General features: G+C 38.6%; 1 pseudogene; it reads right to left on the bottom strand.

The window, feature by feature from the left end:
• The window catches only part of LOC136169336 (complement component receptor 1-like protein), a 48,001-nt pseudogene extending 39,211 nt beyond the window's left edge, over positions 1-8,790 (bottom strand).
• Positions 8,791-15,984: the final 7,194 nt, after the last annotated feature.

Below are 15,984 nucleotides of genomic sequence, written 5' to 3'. Positions count from 1 at the left end.
GATAATGGCACATGGTATTAAAAGGTTTGAATTTGTAGAGACTTGGCCTGGAACCCAATGTCTTCTACTTACTAGCTGAGGTCTCAGATGAGCTGCTTAAATTTCTCTGAGCCTGAGTTTCATCTTCATCATAGTGATGATAGTATTTACCTAGTAATTTTTCTGGAAAAGTCAAAGATGCAAAGCATTTAGTAGTATCTTAGATATGGAAGATACTTGGTAAGTTGTTGTTATAGTTAATCTATTGAAAAAGGAAAATGCTAACAAGATATTTCCTGCAAAATGGGCATGCTCACTTTGCTTCCAAGAGTATATTTTCTGCCTACATGTACAGAGGTAATTTAGGATAAACTTACCTTGGAAAAGTCCTGAAGGACCTTGGTGACCAGCGATCAGAGTTCTCCTGAATGAGTGTGTTCTAGATTCAGCCTAAGATTTAATCTTTGAAACCCATTAGTTCTTTCATGGTTCCCACCAAACCACTGACAAACATGAGACTTCCTGAAGAAATTGGATTGAACTAGCCATTAGGTCTGCATAGTTGCTATGATACATTTTTTCCTATTTAATGGCTTTTATCAAAATTAAGGGATTTAATCTGTGTATCCTATCTGAGCAAAGGATGGTGAGCCAAGAAAGCACACATTTCTTACTTATCTTTTTCTAATATTAGACAGTTTTATATCTATTACTACACATTCTCTTTATTAAATAGCAGCTGTTAAGCTAGAGTGTCCTTGTCCATGTTTCTTTCTTCATCTTGTATCATCTTAGTCCTCTGACTGAGCTATAATCCTTCCCATCAAAACCCTTTTACCTCTTCTTTAAGATATTTGCTCTTTGTCTTGTCTTTTTGTTCTTTATTTTGTTATTTATTTGTTATTTATTTGTTCTTTATTCCCTCCATGTGATTGCTTTGATCTTCACTGTAACTTTCACTCTTCTTCCAGATGTCTGCTAAAATGCTGCTCCCTTATATATGGTTGAGTCCCTTTGCTATTCACCTGAAACTATGACAACATTGTTAATCAGCTATGCCCCAACACAAGATAACACATTCCAAAATAAACTAAAATGCTGCTTCCTTATTGAAGCCTTCCCTGACCCTCCCAGGGATTTCAAATCTGAGCTATTTCCCTCTGCCCCATCACATAATAATTTCTAATTAGACCCTTTCCTTTTCCTTTTATATCATTTAAGTTGTTTTTTTAGGTTTATATGCTTTTAAACATATCTATGTCTCTCAATAGATATTAGACATGCATATAATAAAGGCAAGAAACTCCATGATATTTGATCTAGCACTCAGTTATAAGCAGTCAGTACATATTCACTGCAAAGAATAGATGAATGACAAATTACCTCAAAAAACTTAAAAAAGGTCAAGAAATCAGGCTATATCCCTAAAAGCTGTGATTCAGTAGGTGTGGGTAATGGCCCAAGAAACTATCTTTTTAAAAAGCTTCCCAGGTGATTTTGATAGATAACAGCACTTTGAGAACCACTGTGACAAACAGGAAAAAACTACCAAAACTACCAAAAACTAAAAAGCAACTCATGTGACTTCAAATATGATGCCTTCACCTTTTCTCTAGTTGTATGTAGGATGAATGTAATTTTGATAGTGACCTCATCCATTGGTTCTGGACAAGGGAAGAGATTCCAAGTGGAGGTTCTGGTGCCAAAAGTTTACTAGGAGAGGCTGAATGTCACAGAAAAGCTCACAAGAAGACAGAGATCTAAAACATTAAAGCAATACACAATGGAATATTACTCAGCCATTAAAAAGAATACATTTGAATCAGTTCTAATGAGGTGGATAAAACTGGAGCCTATTATACAGAGTGAAGTAAGCCAGAAAGAAAAATACCAATATAGTATATTAACGCATACATATGGAATTTAGAAAGATGGTAACGATAACCCTGTATGCGAGACAGCAAGAGAGACACAGATGTATTGAACAGTCTTTTGGATTCTGTGGGAGAGGGCGAGGATGGGATGATATGGGAGAATGGCACTTGTAATGAAACTTGTAAATTATATATGTGAAATGAATCACCAGTTATTCGGTGCATGATACAGGATGCTCGGGGCTGGTGCACTGGGACGAACCAGAGGGATGGAATGGAGAGGGAGGTGGGAGGGGGGTTCAGGATGGGGAACACATGTACACCCATGGTGGATTCAAGTCAATGTATGGCAAAACCAATACAATGTTGTAAAGTAAAATAAATAAATAATTTTTAAAAAATAAATAAAATTAATAAGAAAAGTAAAAATAAATAAATAAAACAACAAAGCAAATGTAATGAACTATTCTTGGAATGGCATGCCTTTCCTTTCAGTTCAGTTCAGTGCTCAGTCATGTCCAACTATTTGCGACCCCATGAACCACAGCACACCAGGCCTCCCTGTCTATCACCAACTCCCAGAGTCCACCCAAACCCATGTCCATTGTGTTGGTGATACTATCCAACCACCTCATCCTCTGTCATCCCCTTCTCCTCCTGCCCTCAATCTTTCCCAGCATCAGGGTCTTTTCAAATGAGTCAGTTCTTCACATGAGGTGGCCAAAGTATTGGAGTCTCAGCTTCAGCAACAGTCCTTCCAATGAACACCCAGGGCTGATCTCCTTTAGGATGAACTGGTTGGATCTTTTTGCAGACCAAGGGACTCTCAAGAGTCTTCTCCAACACCACAGTTCAAAAGCATCAATTCTTCGGTGATCAGCTTTTTTTTATAGTCCAACTCTCACATCCATACATGACGACTGGAAAACCATAGCCTTGACCAGACGAACTTTGTTGGCAAAGTAATGTCTCTGCTTTTTAATCTGCTATCTAGTTTGGTCATAACTCTCCTTCCAAGGAGCAAGCGTCTTTTAATTTCATGGCTGCAAAAACCATCCACAGTGATTTTGGAACCCAGAAAAAGTCAGCCACCTTTTCCACTGTTTCTTCATCTATTTGTCATGAAGTGATAACATGATCTTAGTTTTCTGAATGTTGAGCTTTAAGTCACTTTTTCACTCTCCTCTTTCACTTTCATCAAGAGGCTTTTTAGTTCTTCTTCACTTTCTGCCATAAGGGTGGTGTCATCTGCATATCTGAGGTTATTGATATTTCTCCTGGCAATCTTGATTCCAGCTTGTGCTTCCTCCAGCCCAGCATTTCTCATGATTTACTCTGCATATAAGTTAAACAAGTAGGGTGACAATATACAGCCTTGATGTACTCCTTTTCCTATTGGGAACCAGTCTGTTGGTCCATGTCCAGTTCTAACTGTTGCTTCCTGACCTGCATACAGGTTTCTCAAGAGGCAAGTCAGGTGCTCTGGTATTCTCATCTCTTGAAGAATTTTCCACAGATTATTGTGATTCACACAGTCAAAGGCTTTGGCATAGTCACTAAAGCAGAAATAGATGTTTTTCTGGAACTCTCTTAGTTTTTCAATGATCCAGCGGATATTGGCAATTTGATCTCTGGTTCCTCTGCCTTTTCTAAAACTACCTTGAACATCTGGAAGTTCACAGTTCACATATTGCTGAAGACTGGCTTGGAAAATTTTGAGCATTATTGTACTAGCGTGTGAGATGAGTGCAATTGTGCAGTAGTTTGAGCATTCTTTGGGATTGCCTTTCTTAGGGATTGGAATGAAAACGGACCTTTTCCAGTCCTGTGGCCAGTGCTGACCATTTCAAATTTGCTGGCATATTAAGTGCAGCACTTTCACAGCATCATCTTTCAGGATTTGAAATAGCTCAACTGGAATTTCATCACCTCCACTAGTTTTGTTCATAGTGATGTTTTCTAAGGCCCACTTGACTTCACATTCCAGGATGTCTGGCTCTAGGTGGGTGTGAGTGATCACACCTTCATGATTATCTGGGTTGTGAAGATGTTTTTTGTACACTTCTTCTGTGTATTCTTGCCACCTCTTCTTAATATCTTCTGCTTCTATTATATCCATACCATTTCTGTCCTTTATTGAGCCTATCTTTGCAAGAAATGTTCCCTTGGTATCTAATTTTCTTTAAGAGATCTCTAGTCTTTCCCATTCTATTGTTTTCCTCTATTTCTTTGCATGGATCGCTGAGGAAGGCTTTCTTATCTCTCCTTGCTATTCTTTGGAACTCTGCATTCAAATGGGTATATCTTTCCTTTTCTCCTTTGCCTTTCGCCTCTCTCCTTTTTACAGCTATTTGTAAGGCCTCCTCAGACAAGCATTTTGCTGTTTTGCATTTCTTTTTCTTCAGGATGCTTTTGCTCCCTGTCTCCTGTACAATGTCACAAAACTCCATCACATACTCTATCAGATCTAGTCCCTTAAATCTATTTCTCACTTCCACTGTATAGTCATAAGGGATTTGATTTAGGTCATACCTGAATGGTCTAGTGGTTTTCCCCACTTTCCTCAATTTAAGTCTGAATTTGGCAATAAGGAGTTCATGATCTGAGCCACAGTGAGCTCCCAGTCTTGTTTTTGCTGACTGTATAGAGCTTCTCCATCTTTGGCTGCAAAGGATATAATCAATCTGATTTTGTTGTTGACCATGTGGTGATGTCCATGTGTAGAGTCTTCTCTTGTGTTTTGGAAGAGGGTGTTTGCTATGACCTTTATTTTCATTACCTAAAACCCATACCTGAGTTCTGGTATAGCATGTGTAATAACTAAAAATGAAAATTTGGATGAAGTGAAAGCGAAAGTCACTCAGTCATGTCCAGCTCTTTACAACTCCATGGACTATACAGTCCTGGAGTTCTCCAGGCCAGAATACTGGAGTGTCCAGCCTTTTCCTTCTCCAGGGCCTCTTCCCAACCCAGTGATCAACCCAGGTATCCCACATTGTAAGCAGATTCTTTATCAGCTGAGCCATCAGGGAAGCCCAAGAACACTGGAGTGGGTAGCCTATCCCTTCTCCATTGGATCTTCATGACCAAGAATCAAATTGGGGTTTCCTGCATTGAAGGCAGATTCTTTACCAACTGAGCTATCAGGGAAGCCTGAAAATTTGGATAATATCCCAAATAAAAAGGAATATATGAACCTGAGAAAGTTTGATTTAGTTTCTTTTCCCTTCTTCATTGCCCATCCCTCAAATTATGGCTTGTTCCTACAACAAACATATTAATATAAACTATAAACTCAACATCTACCATAGTTTAAAAAAAATTTTTTATAGCTTTATTAATATATATTGGGCTTCCCAGGTGGCGCTAGTGGTAAAGAACCTGTCTGCCAATACAGAAGACAAAAGAGATGCAGGTTCAATCCCTGGGTTGGGAAGATCCCCTGGAGAAGGGTGTGGCAACCCACTTCAGTATTCTGGCCTGGAAAATCCCATGGACAGAGAAGTCTGGTGGGCTACAGCCCATGGGGTCAAAAAGAGTCAGACATGACTGATGCAACTTAGCATGCATGCAAACATGCATTAAGCTATATTACATACAGTAATCATACAATTTGATGACTCGACATATGTATACACCATGAAATGGTCACCACAGTCAAGACAACAAACTTTTCCATCACAGTATCTATCTACAGTGTCCTAATGTTTCTTTGTAATCCATTCATCTCTTTATCTCCTTCTCTAGGCAAACTCCAACTTGCTTCCTGTTACACAAGTTGATCTGACTTCTAGAATTTTGGATAAACTGAATTACTCAGTTTGTACTTTTTATTTTTATCTAGTTTTCACAAAGCATAAATATTGTGTGAATCATCTGGATTGTTATACATAAAAATTTAAGTGGTTTTGTTTGTTTACTGAGTAACATTCAGTTGTAAAAATACACCTTAACTTAGTTTACCCTTTTAGCTGTTGAAGGACATGTGTGTTGTTTCTAGTTATTGGCTATTACAGATAAAGCCACTATAAAAATTCATGAACAAGTCTTTATGTGAACATATGCTTTCATTTCTCTTGAGTAAATACCTAGGTGTAAAATACTTAGATACGTGTGTGTTTAACATTTTAAGAAACTGTCAAAATTTTGTTTCCAAAGTGGTTGTACCCTTTTAACAATGAAGAATGTTTGATAACTGCAGCTTGCCTTATAGCTAATACTTGGTATAGTCAATTTTTAAAATTTAAGTCATTCTAGTGGGTGTATAGTGTCATTTCATTGTTATTTTTGTCTTGGGTGTCACTGTCCACTTTGAAATACACCTGATTCAAACCTATTTGAGGCAGGTTGATTCATTCTGTACTATAAGCACAAACTACCCACTATTTCTTTCATGTCTGTTCAAACATGAGCTGTGAACCTAGAGTATACTCTGTTCCTCATTCCTCACATTCTGCTCTTTATAAAGGGACCTGAAAATGTTTTGCTTAAGTAATTCTATTATTTAAAAAAAAAAAAAGAGCATGCACTTAAGCATTTTTATTTATTTTATATTTAAATATATTTATATATTTTATGATGTATATTACATGCTATGCATTTGGTGTACTATATAACATTTAATATTATGCAGCACATACTTTGGTATAATGTATAATATATATTGTATTTTCTATATGGTATAACATATACTTTGGTATAGTTTGGTATTAAATAATATATAATATTTAGTATGCATAATATACATTATATAGATTAACATGTTATATATAAACTATGTATACAAACTATAAGAAGTTAATAGTAGATGCTAAATTATAATGTATTATATAACATAATAAAGCTATTATATCTGTGTTTAATTATACTAATATAATTTAATTATATTAATATCAATAATTATGCAAGTTATTTACAATTATTATATAAGCTATATATAATAATTATATATGCTATGTAATATATATTGAATGTAAAGCTATATTTCAACTCATCTCCTTAATACTTTCTAGATTTTTTCACTTTTGTCAACTTTTGTCAAATTTTAATCACTTTTCATGATTAAACCAACAGGATTTCTTCCTCTTAGTGTCTGTGTGGAGAGGATGGTCAGCCATGCCACTCAATTGCTTATTTGAGTTGGCCCTATTAGAATTATTTTATTCATTATCTCTATAGAGGAAAATGTTGGAGTTACTTGTCCAATTATGAAAGTTATATTAGATAAAACCAGGTAACACAAGCCACAAATCTACTCATCTGAGCATATGTAAACTGAAACAAGTCACGAATTATAGAAAGCCAACTCCTTTCTAACCTGCATCTTTACACAAGGTAACAGTGAGACCTGAGGACCAAGCGAGGGTGCCAGAGTCGGCCCTATCTTCAACACAGTCCTAGCAAGCCTTGTGCTATGCTAATTTTTACATAAAATAAATATAATCATGAAACATCCTTTACAATCTTTTTTTTTTTTGGATTCACTCTTCAAGAGTTGTTAAAGCCATGCTTCTTCCACTCTGCCTAAGATCACTGGAGCTGAGATCTCTCCCTTTTCAATCACTCCAAGGCCCTCAGACTCTTGTGTGACTTTTTAGTCATGGTTTTGTAGATCCCCGTGGGGATTTTCAGGTTATGAAACACTGTCACATACAGTAAGTCATCTGATTTTCACACTAACCCTCTCAGCAGAATATTAATTATGTTTATTGTATATATGTGGACTCTTGAGATCAGGGCTGTTACTGACTTGTTGGTCCAAGGTTTCCAGCTAGTAAGTATCAGAGGCTGGACAAACCAGAACCCTGGTCTTTTAGTTAAGATTTCCTAAAATCCCGCCACCCTACTTTATGCACACATCTTGGAGGCACAGCTCTCTCTTCCATTTCTTACAAACTCCAAAGTACACTGTCAGCATTCCACCATCATTTTCTGAATTCTTTAGCAAGTAGACTGCTAGATAATTTAGGCTGTTTCACATTTTGAAGTTATTATAATAATCCTAGTGAAACATTTTTTTGCAATTAATAGTGTCTGGGAGTGTAGTATAATGGTAAACTTAATTAACACAGACAAGCTATAGCAACATTTCAATAAGAAGAGGACCAGGTATCCACAAAGTCCACAAAAAATTCTAAATACAGATTGCTTAAATTTCTTGGCATGCTTCTCTTCTGAAAATAAAGCTTTAGGTTTTATCCCATTTCTTCACTTGACAGGTTCCTTTATGACATCTAAGTAAGTGTTAGTTGCTCAGTCGTGTCTGACTCTTTGCAACCCCATGGACTGTAGCCCACCAGGCTCCTCTATCCATGGAATTAATTCTCCAGGCAAGAACACTGGAGTGGGTTGCCATTCCCTTCTCCAGAGGGTCTTCCCCGCCCAAGGATTGAACTGGGGTATCCCCCATTGCAGGCAGATTGTTTACTGAGTCACCAGGGAAGCCTATGGCGTCGAAAGAGATAAAATATTAAACAATTTCTGCGGAAATAGTTTTCCTTCTTTTTTCCCTCTCTTAGAAGGGAAGGCACGATCAAATATTGAATGCAAAATGCCTAGAGATGACAAAGAGCAGACTGAGTTGTCAAGAAGAGGCTCGACAAAAACGAAAAAGACTGTCACTTCAACCAAGATGTCGCTGTGAAGCTGAACCAACTCAGAAGACTTCTAGGGAAGCCAAAAATAAGAAGGGTTCTAATCTCTGTTTACCTATTTGAAGTGAAAGGAAAGAAGGGAGGACGCCACCTCAAAATTTTCATAACAGTTATAATAGGCTTTGTTTTGTTGTAAATACCCGACTAAACTGGGACAATATGTAAACATTGCTCTCCACTCCTACCTGCAGTCATTACACTTGGTGAGGGTTCTGCAGCTCCGCTCGCTCTTCTGAGCCCAAGCACCTGGCATTTGTCTTGGCACAGGTGCTCTGTAAGGGCATGTTAATGATGACAGTGGTTTAAGGTGCGGAACGGGGTGGGGGGTGAATATAACCAGATGCGAGGCCCTTTGCAGGTGATAATTGGCACCCCGGGACTGCTTGTCCAAACACCCTCGTGTACAAAGGGCTGAAGTAATGAGGACAGAAATTAAGTGGCAGGCACTATGTTTAAAACTTTGACACGCGTTATGCTATTTAGGCAGCAACTCCATGAGGTGCAGAGATCGGTGACGAAGAAACACAAGAGATAACTTTCCTCACGTTTCAAAGGTTAGAACTCACCTCTGTCGAATCCCCCAATGCCCTTTTCTTTCCCTATGACCCGCGCTATAGACAGTCTCTGTACAAATAAGGCAAACGCAAGGAATTCCGTGCGGCAGTCGGTCATCATCTGCACGGGGCCCAGCATAAGCCCCGCGAAGAGAGGAACTGGAGCAGCGCCACCAGGGGCCCGGAACCGAGGGGATTCCCAGAGCCGACCTGCCTTCTCGCGCGCTCAGCCCTTGGAAAGAGACACGCGCCCGCGCACCTCACCCCCGGCCGCCGGGCGCGCGAGCAGCGCCGGAACCGCCCGGAGTGCTCCTCCCGAGCCGGAGATCCGGGCGACGGCAGCCGGAGAGGGTCCCGTTTCCACGGAGAGGAGATTGCCCATCCGTCCCAAGCGCCCAAGTAACCAGAGGCGATCACGGAGAAAATCGAAGTCGGGGAAAGTGCAGCGGAGGCAAGGACCACACACCGGATGCCGCTCCCAGGGTTTGAGAAGTGCAGCGAAGGTTCCCGACAAAAATCTGTTGACCACAACTTCCGCTTGGTGAGCGAGGTCTTGTCTACTCCGAGTTTGCATTGCTTCTAACAAGTCTCGCTCCCAAGGAACACCTTAGAGATCCTGGTGCAGAAGGAAAATTAGGCAGAGCTTTCATCTCCTTGATGTGTTCTACGTGTGAGGGTGGGCAGCTCGGGACAGAAGCGGTGGATTCTCACAGCTTCGCTTTCATACACCCCTGCACGATTTTTCCCCTTCTCAAGAATCCGCGTGGGTAGTAGGTCAGCTAAAGAAATGCCTGCACTCTGCCGAAGAGTCTGTTGTAGGCAACATGCACAGTGTACAGAAAATGAAGAAGCAATTTCTTGTTGAATTGAGATACACCAAGCCATTGAAAGATCTTTTGAAAGAGAGTGACTTAATCAAATTTGCATTTTTAAAAGTATGATTCTGATATGACACCCCTTATATATGGTATCTAAAAAATGATACAAATGAACTTAGAAAACAGAAAGAGACTCACAGACGTAGAGAAGGAACTTCTGGTTGGAGCAGGAGAAGGGATTCTTAGGACGTTTGGGATGGACTTGTACACACTGCTATACTTAAAATGGATAATCAGCAAGACTCTGATAGAACATGGAACTGCGCTCAGTATTATGGGACAGCCTGGATGGGAGATGCATCGGGTCCCTTTGTATGGCTCAGTCCCTTTGCTGTTCGCCTGGAACTACCACAACTTTGCTAATTGGCTATGTCCCTGGTAGCTCAGCTGGTAAAGAATCCGCCTGCAATTCAGGAGACCCCGGTTTGATTCCTGGGTCGGGAAGGTCTCCTGGAGAAGGGATAGGCTACCCACTCCAGTATTCTGCTTCCCTTGTGGTTCAGCTGGTAACGAATCCGCCCGCAATGCGGGAGACACGGGTTCGATCCCTGGGTTGGGAAGATACCCTGGAGAAGGGAAAGGCTATCCACTCCAGTATTCTGGCCAGGAGAATTCCATGGACAAGTCCATGGGGTTGCAAAAAGTCAGACATGGCTGAACGACTCTCACTTCACTTCACTTCAATACAAAATAAGAAGTTCAAAAATTAAAAAATAAAAGTATAATTTTGTCTGTAGTATAGAGACTAGATAGGAGTAAAGCAATAGTGGATGGAGAGACCAACAAGGAGGCTTTTACCATCATCAGGATGAGATTTGGTGGTAACCACGACTGGGATTAAAGTAGATGATTAAGAAGGATATTGGAGATAGAATGAACAAAATTTGCTCAAGCATTGGATTTTGGCAAATTTCTGAAAATTACTGGTAAGGGAAAGAAGAGAATCAATAGTTAGCTCTAGGATTCAAAATGAATGATAAAGCTGTTTATTGAAATAAAAAGTACAGGGGAGGGACAAGTAAGAATTCAAAGGTGAGAGAAATGGGGGTGTGTGGTAGGCAGAATAATGGTTCATAAAATGTCCCTGTCCTATTCCCCACAACCTGTGCTATGTTACCTTATGTGGCAAGAAGGATTTTACAGGTGTAATTAGTTTAAGGAGTTGGAGGTAGGGAGGTTATACTCTATTATCTTGGTGGGCAGTATAATCAAGGGAGTTCTTATAAGAGTAAGGCAGCAGAACAGAGTGGGAAAAGGCAACATCTGAAGCAGAAATTAGAGTGATGCCATCACAAGTCAAGGAATGCTAGCTACCTCTAAAATCTGGAAAAGGCAAGGAACAGCTTTATCCCTGGAACTTTCAGAAGGAGTCAGTCCCACCAACACCTTGGTTTAGCACTGTAATACTCATTTTTAACATCTAGCCTCCAGAACTGTTTTTAAAATATGCACTGTTTCAAGATTCAAGGTAATTTGTTATAGCAGTATCAGGAAACCAATATGGAGGAAGGGGGATACCCTGATCAGGGTAGAATATTGAAGATTTTTTGGATTTTTAACTGAGAAAGTTGTAGCCATGGAATAAATGGAGTTTAGTGAGGGCCAGAAGATGTGAGAATATTCTAGAAAAAAGTTGAGAACATAGTTAGTTTGTTGATTACAAAACTAGACTTCTAGAAAAGCCCATGAAGAGGACTTTTGTAAAGGAAATGGATGGAAGACAATAAAAAAATCTCAGGAATTGTTGGATCTGTTAAGGAAGAAAATGTACAATAAACAATAGATCAGGATAGAAACATATGAACCACATTCATCCAGAGGTCTTAAATTTTTTTTTTGTTGAAATATAGTTGATATACTATACTATTTTAGTTTCAGGTGTATAACATAGTAATTCAAATTTTTATGGACTATATTCTATTTAAAGTTATTATAAAATATTTACTATATGGTAATTCCCCTACATATGAATCTTCAATTTGTGAACTTTCAAAGATGCAAACATGCATTTACATGTCCAATCATGTAAGTTAGCCCACCTGTCTGGTGTACATTGTCATGTTCATGCATCCTCTAGAAGTGGTTGCATTTTTTGTGTACTTTACTGTACAGTATGGTATAGAGTCCAATGGTACAGTATCCTTATTTCAAGCCCAGAATGTCCAGAAGCAAGTGTAAAAGCATCAGTGGTGTAGTTGGTACTACTGTATTTTTCAAGATACTATACTGTAAGATTTTAAATGTTTATTTTCTGTGTTTTCTTTTTTTTTTTTTTTTTGTGAAAAGTATTATAAACCTATTACAGTGCAATACTAGACAGAAGGTTATTAGTTGGTTACCTAGGCTAACTTTATGGGACTTATGAACAAATTGGTCTTATGAAGATACTCTCGAAACAGAACTTGTTCATATGTAGGAGAATTACTATGCTCAATATATTTCCTGTGCTGTATAAAATATCTTTATACCTTATGTATTAAGACATAGTGATTTGTACCTCCTAATCCCCTACCCCTGTCTTGTCCCTCCTCTCTCCCTCTCCCCACTGATTTGTTCCTTATAAATAAACCACTAGTTTGTTCCTTATATCTGTGAGTCTATTTCTGTTTTGCTGTATTCATTCTTTTGCTTTATTTTCTAAATTCCATACACAAATGATCACATACAGTATTTGCCTTTTTTTGTCCAACTTATCAACTAGAGGTTTTTAACATTTTTGAGTATTATGGACCCTTTGCCTATTTGATCAAGCAGGACCTCTTCTCAGAATTGTTTTTATAAATGCATAAAATAAAGTACACAGAATTACAAATAAAACTGGTTATGTGGAAATATAGGTTTAGTCATGAATTTTTGGAGCTCTGTGGTGACCAAGACAAAAACCCCAGTTTTAAAAATTAGTAGAAGCAAAAGTCATTTATTTTTGAAGCCAGAGTTAGAGCAAGTCATATGGAGAGTGAAGTGATTTCAAATATCAAATGTTGTAAAGAGGGAGGAGGGGTAGGAGGATCGAAAAAACATTGTAGCAGATATTTCAGTAAATATGTTAGCTCTTCTCTCCTCTGTGCATAGATATGGTTCATGGTGGAATAAAGACACTCAAGGTTGGAAATTAATCTTTACTCATTATCTCTTCACTGTTGGAGACCCACATACATACCGTCCAGCAAACCTGCAATCACTCAGCATGTACAGCCTTAGTTCACACAAACAATCCAAAATACTGTCTTACTTCATTAGTCCTTTTATTAAAGTCTCCATTCCTACCCTCACTAGGTGAAGAAGGGCAGTGTCCCAAAGGCCAGATATGTTTTTCATCTTCCATTCGTGTCTACTGAGACTCCCTCCTAAGGCTCTATTGTGATAAAATCAACTTTGATCACATCACATCACAAGCCCCCTTTTATTTTTTTAATCAATAAATTTATTTTAGTTGGAATATAATTGCAATACTGTGATGTTGCCATACATCAACATGAAATGGCCATTGGCATACCTGTGTTGCCTCCCTCCTGACTCCCCTCCCACCACTTTCTCTTCCCCATCCCAACAGGTCAAGTCATCACAGAGCACCGACTTTGGGTTTCTTTAGTCACACATCAAATTCCCAGTGGCTCTCTATTTTACACATGGTAATATATAAGATTCAATGCTATTCTCTCAAATCATCACACCCTCTCCTTCCACTGTGTCCAAAAGTCTGTTCTTTACATCTGTGTCTTTTTTAATAGTTTAATACTTTCCTTTTTAATACTTTAATACCACTCTTTCAAGGATTTGATATCATCCTTTCAAGATATTTTCAATGGAGCAATGGAAGAAGAAGCCAGATAGGCTGTGGAAAAAGGAATAGAAGATTCAACTCCCCAGGCTTACATCCATCACAAGCTATTAGAATATGCCACTCAATACCACTTCTTTTTACACTAGTCTCTTAGCATCTGCTTTCTTCCCTCTTTCCTTGAAGGTTTTAGCTCCTACCTCATGGCAAACTTCTCTACCACTCTGTCATAATCCTCAGTGATGTGTTATTCACAGTGATGGTATTTTCCAAATACCTTGTCTCTTTTCAACAACCTCTTCCTTTCCTCTATTCTGCCACTTATGCCCATGGCCATATCTTAGACCCTGGCATCATCAGCAAATACAGATCCTCCATAATTTTGGCCATCCCACTGTCCAACCACCAATCCTATCCTTCTAGTTCATCTCTAGTACCTTGATCCCAACAATCTTGGTATCTCTCAGTACCTAAAATCCATTTATCTTTTCTTTCAATTTCACACCCCCTTAGTATCCTCACTTTCATCCTGACCAGATTCAATTCAATTCCATGGTCCATCATTATAAAAACTATCTTGCATACTGCCTCAGTTACCTTGCCCTTCTTCCACTTTATTGTATTTATTACATGAACAATCTTGCTTAGATTCATTTCTCCACAATTTTGCCCCTGTACTCATGAAACTGAATGTGGCTGGAAAAAAAAAAAAAAAATATATATATATATATATATATATATATGTCCATGAGGACTAGTCTTAGTTTAATGACAACTCATTTCAAGTGGACCTTTGTAATGTGGACTGATGTTCTTACTATACTTACCTAATCCATTTACTCTCTGATTCTTCCAAGTGACTATCTTTTTTTTTTTTTTGACATTGAACTCTCACTTCTCCTCCATTGTTCTTAATATGCTTATAGCTTTGCTTCTTTTTTCACAGAGAAAATAGGGGAAAAAAAGAAAAAAGAAAACTTCCACAAACTTCTCTCAAAATTTAATCTGAATACTTGTATCTGGTTTAGTTTCTTTATCTCCTGTTAGTAAGGTTATACAGTTCACACCTTATCTAAGGCGAAATTTGCCACTAGTGCACTAGATTATATCTGTTTTTTCTTGCTCAGATACATCACTCTAGGAATTCCCCTCTCTCTCCAGAATTATTACTTCCCCCTTTACACTGGATTTTTACCATAGCCTGCAAGCAAATTTCTCCAAATGCAGCAGATGTAGTCCTTTTTTTATTTTTTTTAATTGAAAATTTTTTTTCACCTAATATTTCTTTTGCTTAGAACACAATCTGACCAGTTATTTATATCTGCATAGCTACCTCCTTCATCTCCTTCCTTGAGTTTCTTTTTTTTTACTTAAATGTTATCCCCAGTTCCAACTTCACATCCATTCAGAACTCCCTTTCCTCTCTCTCTGCTTCATATAATGTTAAAATTTTTACTTATTTTTTCATTTTTATTTCCATCTGATGATCTGCTTGTTGTCTGCCTCTCCTCACTAGAATAAAAGCTACTGGAGAAAACATGTTCATTCATCACTGCTCCCACAACCTAAAACATCGCCTAGCACACAAGAATGGGTGCCATAATTATTTGTTAAGTGAATAGATGGAATGATTAAATCTGCTAAGTTCAACCACTTTCTCAGAAAATTTGATGGTAAAGAAAAGGGAGATAGTTTAAGAGAGAAAGCATGGATGGTTTGGGGGAGGATTTGTTTTCAGGGCTGGTAGTGGATATTTGTTGCCTTAACTGAACCCTTTCTTTTGGAATTAGGCCCCTGATTTTTCCTGTTTTCCACAGTTCCATATGGTTCAGATGGACCACAATTTCCCAAATACGAGAGTACTGACATGTTTAAGCAGACAGTTCTTTGTTTGGGGGGCTGTCCTGAGCACCGTGAGATGTTTAACAGCACCTCTGGCTTCTGCCCCCCCAGATGCCAGTGGCACTCCCCTCCTCCAGCTGTAACGATAACAAATGTCTACAGGCATTTCCAGATGTCTTCTGTGGGGTGCAGGGATGGGGAGAGAAGGGACGGTGTGATTACCCCACTTGAGAACAACTAAGGTAAACCAATTCCATCCCCAGTTCCAAGCCTGGGCAAGCAGTTTAGGCTTTGTCATCTGCTTATTTCACTGTTCTGATCTAATAAGTGGTTCAGCTGAGGACCTGTGACCCTATTTGGACAAATAAGAGTTAGTGAAGGCAATTTTGAAAGAGTTATTGGATAAAAGAAGTTCTTCGTGCT

The sequence above is a fragment of the Muntiacus reevesi genome, chromosome 5 (assembly GCF_963930625.1).
Source record: "Muntiacus reevesi chromosome 5, mMunRee1.1, whole genome shotgun sequence".
Taxonomy (NCBI): Eukaryota; Metazoa; Chordata; class Mammalia; order Artiodactyla; family Cervidae; genus Muntiacus; species Muntiacus reevesi.
This window is presented reverse-complemented; position numbering and strand designations above follow the sequence as displayed.